Source organism: Schistocerca gregaria, chromosome X (assembly GCF_023897955.1).
Source record: "Schistocerca gregaria isolate iqSchGreg1 chromosome X, iqSchGreg1.2, whole genome shotgun sequence".
NCBI classification, from domain to species: Eukaryota; Metazoa; Arthropoda; class Insecta; order Orthoptera; family Acrididae; genus Schistocerca; species Schistocerca gregaria.
The window spans coordinates 29,834,592-29,847,336 of record NC_064931.1 but is presented as its reverse complement, the minus strand read 5'-3'; positions in this window follow the sequence as shown (position 1 = coordinate 29,847,336).

The following is a 12,745-nucleotide window of genomic DNA, read 5'->3' as shown; positions in this document are numbered from 1 at the left end:
TTATGTAGGGCCGACATAGGCCCCTGGTGGTCGTGCAAGGCGCCATAACGGCTGTACGATACGTGAATGCCATCCTCCGAACGATAATGCAACCATATCGGCAGCATAATGGCGAGGCATTCGTCTTAATGGAGGACAATTCGCACCCCCATCGTGCACATCTTGCGACTGACTTCCTTCAGGATAACGACATCGCTCGATTAAAATGGCCAGCATGTTCTCCAGACATGAACCCTATCGAATATGCCTGGGAGAGGTTGAAAAGAGCTGTTTATGGACGACGTGACCCACCAACCACTGTGAGGGATCTACTCCGAATCGCCGTTGAGGAGTGAGACAATCTGGACCAACAGTGCCTTGATGAACTTGTGTATAGTATACTACAACGAATACAGGCATGCATCAATGCAAGAGGACGTGCTACTGGGTATTAGAGATATCGATGTGTACAGCAATCTGGACCAACACCTCTGAAGGTCTCGCTGTATGGTGGTGCAAGATGAAATGTGTGGTTTTCATGAGCAATAAAAGGGAGGAAATGATGTATATGTCGATCTCTATTCCAGTTTTTTGTACAGGTTCCGGAACTCTCGTAACTGAGATGATGCAAACCTTTTTTTCATGTGTGTATTTCGTTAGGGCCTTTAGTCGCCAGCAGGGCTAACAATCTGCTTTGGATATAAAATTGGTGAGACCATTGGGGCAGGGTACACAGAAAACAGGTTTGGAATCTAGAAGATGCAATGGCGCGATACAATTCGCATCCACAACGTGCAAGAGTCTTCTTTAAAAGCTGACCAATGAAAACAATGTACTTCCGTTTCTGTGTTTATAGCACATAATTGCAAATGTTTTATAGAAGACCCACTGTAATCTCTGTATGACGATTAAGACGCCAGACATCGTACCACACAGGCAAATAAAAACAAATAAGCCTCGATCCACAATCGAACCCTCCACCTCGTGCATCCCAACTCAAAACGGTATCCACCGCACCAACCGGTCGGCACTGATCTATTTGCTGACAGAAACAGTTACTGCACATGTGGTTACAGTGTTGCCAGATTTCCAACTTTAACTTCCATGTACTGCCGGAAATATGCGCAGGACGAAATTTTGTGAGAGACATTTTTGTATTACCAGTACGAGAGGAATCGCGCTGTGAAGTGAGAATGCTCCAATTTTTCTTTACCCTGTATATTAGTAATAGGTGCACTATTATCTCGAAGAAGGTGAGCAGTCAAATTTATGACTGATAGTAAGAAAATAAAATAAATAAAAGTGGCTAACAGCACGTCTAGATCACTGTTGTCAGATTCCTTCGAGAAATTCGAATTAAAATCGCCACAGGTCAATAACCTCTTCTTTCACTCTGACAGATAACACAATAAACCAACACAATTTTCCATGAAATTTTTCCTAATCGCACAGCACACTGCAAAAATTACAAGTATCACGCTTCCTAGTACTAACTCATAATCACATTATCGATTTGGAACTGCAAAATATCGACACGAAACTAGGAACACAAAGCAGAAAATATAAAATGCTTTTCCATCAAAAGCAGAAACAAATCCAGTCATGGTGTTTCAAAAAGTTTCACCCTATTGCACAAGACTATATCGAGTACAAGAATGAAGACAGAATATTGAGGTTAATTTTGAATTACGCTTAGGGCTGTTTTGATTTTCTAAAGAATCATCCGATTTTACAAGAGTGTATCGTTCACACTCATGCACATATAGCCTTGGGGTATTTTTTACACTTAAGATTAGAATCAAAATACTGATTTACTTTCCACAAATGTTCAATGTGCACTCCACCGGAAGCACGACAAACATCCAGACGATAGTCAAACTTAACTCGTATTTTTGCTATCATTTCTGAAGTTCTGCATTCACTGCTGTTCCTGTACGGCATCCCAGCTCACGCAAGTTGTTGGAGGAGAAGGCACACACACGGAGTCTTTCACAAACGTCGACAAATATCACACGATGTTAGATCAGGCGACCTTGAAGGCTATTGGTGCAAGGCGAGATCCGTAGATCTCATATGCTGTAGGAAGTTCAGTGCCGTATTCTCGGTGAAAATCAGGCAGCAGAACTGAAACTAAATGACACCAGCTGGAATGAAGAACGCAAAACTCCATTTGTTGCTATGTTACTGCCATCTCGATTCAACACACACTGGGTAGTGAGCGACGCATCTGAACCAGGCAGATATCTACCGCCAACTTACAACTGGCACCATGGTCAACTTTTAGTTTCGATGCGTGAGATCTATTTCACTCCAAGTTGCTATCTCCATTCTTGTAGAAGATTTACTCTTCTGAAGTTGAGTGAATCTTTCTGAAGCAACCCGCGTAAACAATAATGAAAAATCTTACCATCCTTGTACTTGTGTGATAGGTTCGGCCACTTATTCGACAACCAGGTAAGTCATTGCAAAACAAAGAATTCCTAATTGGATGTTTACGTTACAGCTGCTTTAATTTATCACTACGAATCAGTTTTGTTATGTGAGCAGCTACATCATAAATAAATCACAGTAAATATTCTGATGATAGCAAACATAAAGCAGTGCTGGCAAAAATAAGCCTTTTGCAGACAAAAACAGGTAATGGCTGCTACTCGCCTAATGTTACAACAAGAAGGAATTTTACTGGGCGAGATGGCGAAGTGGGATGGACACAAGAGGCGTAATCGGTTGGGGCGGAGTTCGTTTTTCTTTCCTGAAATCCTAATTTTGGTCTTCCATGGCTTCTCTCAATCTCGTTTAAGACAAAAAGGATACTGTTGTACCCTCTACGAAGCCTCTACGCATGCTTCTGGCACTGAACACTGCGACGGAAGTGCTCTATTATACCACAGATGAACGCTTGTTGCCAGGTTTTTTGGTGTAATTACATTCTCTCAATTAGCTCTCTAGTTCATCCCATAGAAGTTAGGTGAGGTTTAAGCCGCGGCTTTGAACGTGCCGTCCTGCAAAATTCGAATTTCTTCGGACCCCGATGCAGGGCTTTGTTTGTGAACAGGGTGGCTATCATGATGATATTGTAAGTGCCTAATTCAGCTCTGTTACCACCGTTTGAAGACATGTTAGTGTCTAAAATTTAAAGAAATAAATTGGAAATTCGTGGTAATATCTTTTTGGGACCAAGTTGCTGAGGTCATCGGTCCCTATGCTTACACATTACTTAATGTAATTAAACTACCTTACGCTAAGGACGTCACACACACCCATGCCCGAGGGAGGAGTCGAACCATGACAAAACGTCCTAGACCGAAAGGCTACCCCGCGCGGCCTGTGTAAAATAGTTTCATACGATACAGGGTGTATTTTACCAACGACCCAAACTAATGTTGCGAACCTGGAACAAGATACTGACCTCTGTATCTGAGCTGTAATGCGTGTTAACAAGGCTCTCTGACAAAAGGTTCATGCCGTACGCTTTGGAAGGAAATAAATTTAGGTGAAACTTGACTATCTCCAGGTCTGTATAATATTGATACATGTAATGAGAATGGGGCCCCGTGCCGTATTCGAAACCCGCAGATATTTCGGTAAGAGCACACCCCGCCATTTTCAAGGCACAAATCCAATGAGATAGCGCTATCCAAGAAAATTTAAGCCAACCAACAACCATTATACGCCATATGCAGCGTAAGCAACTAGCCCCACCGCTGCAACGTCAGAAGTTATCGATAGTGGATATTAATTACCATTGGTGAACAGGTAGTATTAACTCTGTACCTCTGTTGTTTGGCGGTGGAGAGGACAGATTCCCAAGCAGAATTTAAGTAAAAACTGTGTTTTACTTACAAGATCACTTGCTACTTTAATTACAACTCATTCCATAACAGTACTCTCCTAATAGCTAGAAGTATACGCCAAAATCTTGGTATTGTTACATTCCATAGAATGAAGGGAAAAAACCCAAAGTTCTACAGCCACAGATTTGTTTGTGTGTCTTACTCGTGTGTGACACTCATGCTCTGCATACCGACTGTCTGCAATGCTGATGGTCAGACAAGTTTATGAGAAGCCACAGCTGCATGTGGTACGCCAATCAAGATCATCCTTTACAGATGCTAAAAGAACCATAATCTTAGATGGTTACCGAAAAAAAACTTCACAACGTGTTTCGGCATAATACGATCAATCCTGTTGGGAATGTTAGCTGGGTAAGATAAAAAGGCCGTAGACATATGTGCCACCTCGTTACTTTCATCACTCACCCGTAACGCGCGTCTGATATGTCTTCCACTGGCGGAAGGTGACTTCGAGATGGGCTAACTCAGTTGATAAATTTTCTAGGGCTGAGATGACGCAGGCCCTATGAACCAAGTTACGAAGTAGTCCATGGTGACAACTATCAGCCTCAAGATACATATGAATAAACGGCACCACGGTGTGAAATGTGTTGTTCGACCGTCATCTAACATTAGGGTCTATAAAAGATGACCTTGGTTTACGAAAGGCGGGTGTCTACTGTATACCACGCAGCTGTGGCACATCGTAAACTGGTCACACCTTGGAGAGCCGGAGTATTGAGCACAAGTATCACACTCGCTTAAAACAGTCTGGAAAATCTACTCTATGCCGTGGTGATATAGCAACCAGTGTGTGGAATGAGGAGAAAAACAGTATTGATTTTGGTGAATAAATAAGCAGTTATTTCAACCTCGCAATCAAGACCGTTTTCTTTTCCTCCTCACTCTACTTAGTACGGGTAATCCTATGGAATATAACAAAGAGATTCTGGTGTGCACTTTCAGCTATTGGGATAGTGTTATTGAGAAATTAGTTGATATTAAGTTAGCAAATGGCCTTAGAAACAGACACTGAGGTTTTTGCTAAAATTTTGCTGGAAATTCTGATCTCTGCCTCGTCAAACAACATAACGACAGAGTTAATGCTACTTCTTCACCCGTTGGTAATCAATATTAACCATTAATAACTCCTAGCGGTGGTCGTCTTTGTATGCTGGCACTAGGTGTGCGCGTGTGTGTGTGCGCGTGTGTGTGTGCGCGTGTGTGTGTGCGCGTGTGTGTGTGTGCGCGTGTGTGTGCGCGTGTGTGTGTGTGTGTGTGCGCGTGTGTGTGCGCGTGTGTGCGTGTGTGTGCGTGCGTGTGTTGTCTTTCTGCATACCCCGTATTATGGCACTTGGTTGGCGAATCCCTTGCCTAGCGAGGATCTAAATTTCCTTGCACAGCGCTCTCTCGTTGCATCTCAGCCTTGAAAATGACGAGGTATTCACCTGTCGAAACAGTGGCGGTTATCTAAGACGTCATCGGGCTGCGTTCTCGTAAGTTATTTGAAAAGTTAGTTTACAGTGACCAAGAGGTCATTATAGAATTTGCCAGGCTGTATTATTTTCAACTCGACATCCATCTGGCTCCTAGTCGCTGCAGTCTCGTAAGGAGGAAAGTGAAACACCATACCACACTGAAGAGAGGACGTGAACGGTGACGGATCACTGATCGTGTATTGGCGACCGAAAATGGAAATGGATAGAGTGAATATTATTGTGAGCATGAAAATTGTAGTATCAGTAGTATTAAGAAATGTGTTCACTCTTATTTAAAATGAGCCGGCCGATGTGGCCGAGCGGTTCTAGGCGCTTCAGTCTGGAACCGCGCGACCGCTACGGTCGGAGGTTCGAATCCTGCCTCGGGCATGGATGTGTGTGATGTCCTTAGGTTAGTTAGGTTTAAGTAGTTCTAAGTTCAGGGGACTGATGACCTCAGATGTTAAGTCCCATAGTGCTCAGAGCCATTTCAACCATTTGAGCCATTTAAAATGACACAGAACACTTGCATTGGATGTAGGGACCGTGGTTAAGCAACACGAGAAGAGATGCCACGTAGCGTGATGAGTCAGGTTGTAAAAGAGCGAGAAATGTAAAATAAAACGACAGTGCAATTTCGGAGATGTCATTTGTACTCAGGTGATTCATGTGAAGAGGTTTCAGAGGTGGTTATGGCCGCACGACGGGAATTAATAGACTTTGAACACGAACTGCTAATTGTAGCTAAACGCATAGAATATTCCACTTTGGAAGTCGTTAGGGAATTCAATATTCCAAGACCCACAGTGTCAAGAGTGTGCCGAGATCAACGATGTTCAGGTATTAACTCTCACCACGGACAACGCAGTGGCCGACGGCCTTTGCTTAACGACCGAGAGCAGCGGTGTTTGCATATAGCTGTCACTGCATATTGAATCTAAAGAATACAGCCAGGCGACTAACGCGAGTTTTGGTGTTCTCGTAAAGATAAGTCATTTTAGATTATAAAACATATAGTTTAGTACTGATTACGTGGTAAATAGGTTTATTAGTGTGCCTTTTAACTGTACCATTAAAGGTTTCATTTTTCTTTACGTAATATAGCAGAAAACGCGAAAAGATCGTACAGTCGTATTTTCTGTTTACGCTATGCAGCGGCAAATCCATAGAATTTCGTTTACTTGTTCTTTGCTCTCTCCAACAATTTAACTTAGCGTAATACTTCATGATTTAACTAACATTTCCGGAAAGTAGCGTAAAGTTTAAGCTGTTGTTTCAGAAACTTTGCACTATTGTTTTTGTTTACACACAGTCACGTATAGGCCAAATTTGTGAAAGCATATTTTCGTGTTTATCTGTAATTTAACTGACTTATTCTTAATAAACTATTACGTTTATCATGAGTGAAAAGTGCTTGACTTGCCGTAGGATTGTTAGGTCGGGGCTTTGGTGTGATTCGTGCTGTAGTTTTTTTCCATGTGGGTGATTGTAGTGGCGTAGGAATAGGGGGAGTAAATGAGACTCATCAGTGGTTTTGTAGGATTTGTAATAGAGATAGGAAGATACTAGAACAGGAGGGGAAATTTGCCGCCCTTCAGGCTGAGCTAGACAAGGCCAGGGGAGATCTTGACAGGTTAACGAGGGAGAAAGGTAAAGAGAGGTGGGAAGTGGCCACAGGCAACAGGAGGAACAGGCCTCGAACTTTGTCTGACAGCTTCGTGGTGAATGTGGAAAATGGATTTGACCTGTTGCTTCAGTTAGAAGATGGTGAGCCTCAAGCAGTTGCAGGTGTAAACAGAGCACAACAATCTTTCAGCAGGAAATTGAAAAGTAAGAATATAGGGAAATCAGTAAAGAGAAAGAAAGTGTTGTTGTTAGGTAGTTCCCATGGAAGAGATGTTGGCCAACTTTTGCAGTATGCACTAGGATCAGAATACCAGGTCACCAATTTTTTTTTAAACCTAGTGCTGGTCTGGAGCAGGTGACAGAGGATTTAGGATTACTTTGCAAAGATTTCACTAAGGAAGACAACGTGGTTACAGTGGGTGTGGCAGGTAACAGTACTGACAGAGATCCTGGGTACAGTATAGAGTATGACCTGGCAAAGATTGAATCAGCATCGAAGCATACTAGTGTTGAGTTTGTATCTGTTCTTGGGCGCCATGAACTCTTCTGTCAAGAAAGTTAATTTGGAACTGGAATGGATGCTTATGTCAGATGCAGGGTCACCCATTTGTGTGGTTCCTGTTGATTTTCTCAATAGGTGGTATTATACTAGGCATGGCCTTCACCTCAACAGGAAGGGGGTGGGTAAATTGGCTGGGAAAATAGCAGGAAAGTTAAAGGGGGAGGCACTATCATGAGTGGTAAAATACCAGTGGTTATAGGGTTCAGAGAAAACCCTTTTTTTAGGGTAGGGAGGACAGAAAGAAACCAAATTTAAGAGGTTAGAACTGAGACAAACCTTCAGTATGAGAAAGAAACCTAAAAACATAATTCTAGCTCATTGCATCAGCATAAACAGCTATTGGTTAAGAATTTTCAACAGTCAGCAGATATTTTAACTCTAACCAATTTTAACTGAGTCAATGTGAAATGTCAGTTATCTTTAATGCATCAGAATATTCGAGGACTAAGAAATAAAATTAATGAATTAACTATCTGCATGGTTGAATTAGAGTCCTCAAACCCAGCTGACATAATCTGCCTCTCTGAACATCATGTGACCACTGGTATAGAACTTTTAAGCATTACAGGGTTTAGGTTAGCATCTCACTTTTATAGATCAGAAATGGAAAAAGAAGGAGTTGCCACATTCACCAGGAGCTGTCATAAATATAAGAACAAAGAAGCCATGGATTACTCAAGGAATAGGGGTATCTTGTAAAACAAAAAGAAAACTATCTGTCAATTCGAAACAGTTCCGATGTTGATGCTATAGCAAATTACAAGAAATAATGCAAAGTATCAAAGACTGTAATATGGACATCAAAGCAAATATATTACAAGGAAAAGATAGTCATATCAGATAACAAAATAAAGACGATATGGGATATAGTGGAGGAGGAGATAGGTAGAACCAGACATGAAAAGGAACAAATAGCATTAAGAGTAAATGATACATTGGTTATAGACTTGTATGTATAGTGTTGCAGAACTTTTTAAAAAACATTTTATAACTGTTACTGAAAAGATGGGGTTGTCAGGTTCGGTAGATGCTGCTGTGGAATACCTCAGACCAGACATTTCAAGTAATTTCCATAATATGAATTTGACCATCACTAACCCAGCAGAAATAATGTCAGTCATAAAATGTTTAAAATCAAAAACATTTAGTGGGTATGATGAAATATCAACAAAGTTAACTGAAGAATGTGATTCTGAGCTAAGTAGCATATTAATATATCTGTGTAACCAGTCGTTTATCAGTGGAATATTTCCTGAATGGTTGAAATATGCTGAAGTTAAGCCACTGTTTAAGAAGGAAGATAAAGAAATAGCAACAAATTTCCGGCCAGATTCACTGTTGCCAGCATTCTCAAAAATTTTAGAAAAAGTAATGTACAATCTGCTTTATAACCATCTTATCTCAAATAACATAATGTCAAAGTCACAATTTGGATTTCTAAAAGGTTCTGATATTGAGAAGGCAATCTACACTTATAGTGAAATTGTGCTTAATTCATTAGACAAAAAATAGCATGCAACTGATATATTTTGTAATCTTTCAAAGGCATTTGACTGTGTAAATCACAATATCCTTTTAAATAAATTAGAATATTATAGTGTAACACAAAATGCTGCAAAATGGTTCAGATCTTATATCTCTGGCAGCAAACAAAGGATGTTATTAGGAAAGAGACATGTATCAAGCTATCAGGCATCATCCAACTGGGAACTAATTACATGTGGGGTCCCACTGAAACGTCCCCTTTGAAAAATTTTACACGACTGTGCTTAAACTGACACACAATAGTTTTTAGCGCAACGCAATCTGACTTTCAAAAATCCCTATGAAAGAATGGCCCTGACTAACATTAACCTATACGTTTCACAAATCACTTACCTCACAAAAATCTTCGTTACTCAAGCTACTGCAATACAGCGAGCACCACTACTGCCAGCTAAATAAAATATTCAAACTACTGAAGGCACTAACTACTGACAGGCATAGTTAGCAAATGAAAGATTTTAATACAGAACAGACAATGTATTTACCTTAATAGTCATAATATATAAATCAGTTCGTGACACCAATTCTTACAAATTTCAGAACTCCGCCATCTCTCTACCCACGTCCACCACTGCTGGCGGCTCACCTCCAACTGCGCAACGCTACGCGCTGTTAGCATCCAGCTGCCGCTGCCCGACACTACAATGGCGAGTATTACAACAATGCCAATCAGCCACAGACTGCACATGGCACAGCCAGTGATTTTCATACAGAGCGCTACGTGGCGGCGGCGTTACCAATAAAAAAAACTAAACAGCCTACTTACATAGCCCCCATGTTCCCCACAAAAAAATTTACTAGTTGTTTTGGGCAGTGGCCAATACAGATTTGAAAATTTTTTTCATAATTACAATAACGAAGAAATGAAATGCACACACTTATCGATACAATGTTGGTCAAAAGCTAAAATTTTCTCACAGTCCATAAAGACAATCATGATCATTCATCAAAGTAAAATTGCAGTGTTTTTCTCAAAGTCTGAGTAGTAAAAGAAAATGCACACGGAAGTAGTGGATTTCCATGCAGTTTTGAAGAAGTAGCGTTGTCCTTCCAACGGAAAGACAGTGCTGACTCTTCACATGCAGACAGGTAATGGGCCACAACAGAGCAAACCCACAGCAGTTAGTCAAAGTTGAAGAATATTGGTAGGTAGGTCGTCACAGAGTAGACCCACTGTAGTCCTGGTAGAGAGTATGGTAGTGGTGGGTCATCACAGGTGTAGACCCGCTGCAGTCCTTGTAGAAATAATGGTATTGGTTGGTCATCAAAGGTGCACACCCACTGCATAAATAATGGTATTGGTGGGTCATCAAAGGTGCTGACCCACTGTAAACCTTGTAGAGACTGCCAGCAGCCATCTGTTGCGACTGTGCAAGTGCACAATCATCATCAAAGCGTCTTGCGGAGAATATAGCAAGTCCATCAACCACCACTTATGCACGTACAAAGTTTTTGGAATTGTCCTTAGAACCAGCAATTCTGTTAACCAGTCCCTTGCTGAAATATCAATACACTTGCAAACACTATCAATCCCTACTTCTCACATATTGTGCATATACTATGACCAACAGAAACGTGTGCAGTGAAATGTAATTTACAAGTTACTTAATTTGATGAACTGGTGTCAGTTACAATTTTATAACATAAGAATGCAATAACAAAGGTACAAAATACATCTTTAAAGAACATAACAATACAGATAACATTTGCAGTAGTACAGGCATTACAAAAGAATCGAAATAGCAAATACATCAGTGTTACAAAAATTACGACATAAGTACATACATAAAAGATCAGAATAACTTTTGAAACATCAACTTCACACACGAGCATTAAAATAAAAGAGAATAAATAATGTCTAAACATCAGAAAAATTCTACAATGTAAATATTATTAGCTAAACACATAAAGACAGGAAGAACACAAATATACAAGAGTACACAAACACATAGTGGGATAACACAAAAGGAAAGGACAGGGTTTGTTTTAGTGCAGTATTTTACAAACAAAAGTTTCTTTACTTTTCGGAGATCTCCCTTCGATCTTCATTATTTCCAAAAAGTCCTATCTATACCTGATTTCTGTACTTTTTTCGTATAACTTCTCAATGCATTTCTTCCAATATATCGCAAATCATTCTCTTATATAGGCTACCCCCTCTGAAGCTAACTTAAATCTACTGAGCTCAGATGCTTAACTAAGGGATCAGGCAATGCAGCAGCACAAAACAATTTACACAAACAGCAATGTTAAAAAATGGAAATTGGCAAAAAAAGGCAGCAATATTACAACTAATATAAGCCAATGCGCAGCAAACAAGAAAAATAAATCAGTAATAAAATTGGCTTAACCTAGTAATACAAAGTGACATTCAGTAGCACTATGAATGGCAAACAGCTGCAGCAAATGCTATAACTTATACATAAACGTGACAAAGCTCAATCAGAAAAAATGTTACACTAAAGACAACAATGCAGATAAGGACAATGTCTATTCACATCTTAATGTCTATGCAATTAAAGTGGTGCACCACAAAAATTTATTGTAAAAAAATATTACCATGTACTTGAAAAGACAATTCTGTATGCAATTTCTGTGAAGGGAAATGTCTTTTTGTGCTACTTCGTTTTTTTTAAGTACATCATAAAGCTATTATTTACTGGATCTGTAGGCATAAAATATTTATATTAGTACATCCATAAAATTTATTTTAACCAATGCTTCAGTGCAGTTAGAAACTAGATATTAAACAAAATGAGTAAATAAATGCATAAAAGCAAGCCACATGGCATTTCTCTCAACTAGCAGGACTATAGCCATGAAATGTTTCTCGTCGTTTCATTAGGCATTTTAGTAAATATCATAAATTAAGAGCTCCACAGTGTAATCATATGTTTTCAAGTTTGAGCGTGTCGTATTTGCGACGCTTTCTACAAAGAAATGTCAACAGCGAGGATAATGACACTTTTTTTTTTTTTTACCTGTGCCTCTGAAAGGCACACACTAATGGCTTGTTTCCTGGTGGCTGTCGCCCAGCTGGGCGCCCACGACGCATTACGTCCAGGTGGTCACTTAACTTTCTTACCGAAATATTTACGACACCAGTTTCCGCTACAGTGGCTGTCTCATATAAAAAATTTCACAGGTCAAGCATTTGCGTTACAAATATGTAGAAACAAAATCCTGGAAATATAACAGTGTCCAAAAATTTTTGGCAGCCTTGTGATACATTCACGCGTATACACACATTTCATAACTCTTAAAGTACGATTCTTGGTTTCCAACATCCTTTTTCACAAACCAGAGTCCTAACCACTACTCATTATTCCTTACCTTATTACACATATGTATATTCGTCGACACTTCTTCAATATGTCATCATAACAGATACATAGCATAACCAAATAACTCATATAGCATCAGCTTAAGCATACTTCAGCAGCATAATTCACATCGTCGTCGTAATAACATCATAACACCACAGTCAAATTCTCAAAATCTCCGTAGCTTCCTCCAATAATTTCAAAACCTAAAAAAAATTCTCTGCTCATGTCAAAAGTGTCATCTGCCTCAAAAGTACTTTAAAAATCGTGATCCCATACCAAATATGTCATTCAAAGCTCTCATAGTATCACAATGGTTCCAAAAAAATATGAACAGTTCACAAAATACAACTTCGTAAGTGTAAAGTTATCCAATGGTGTAATTACGTAAACATCTGT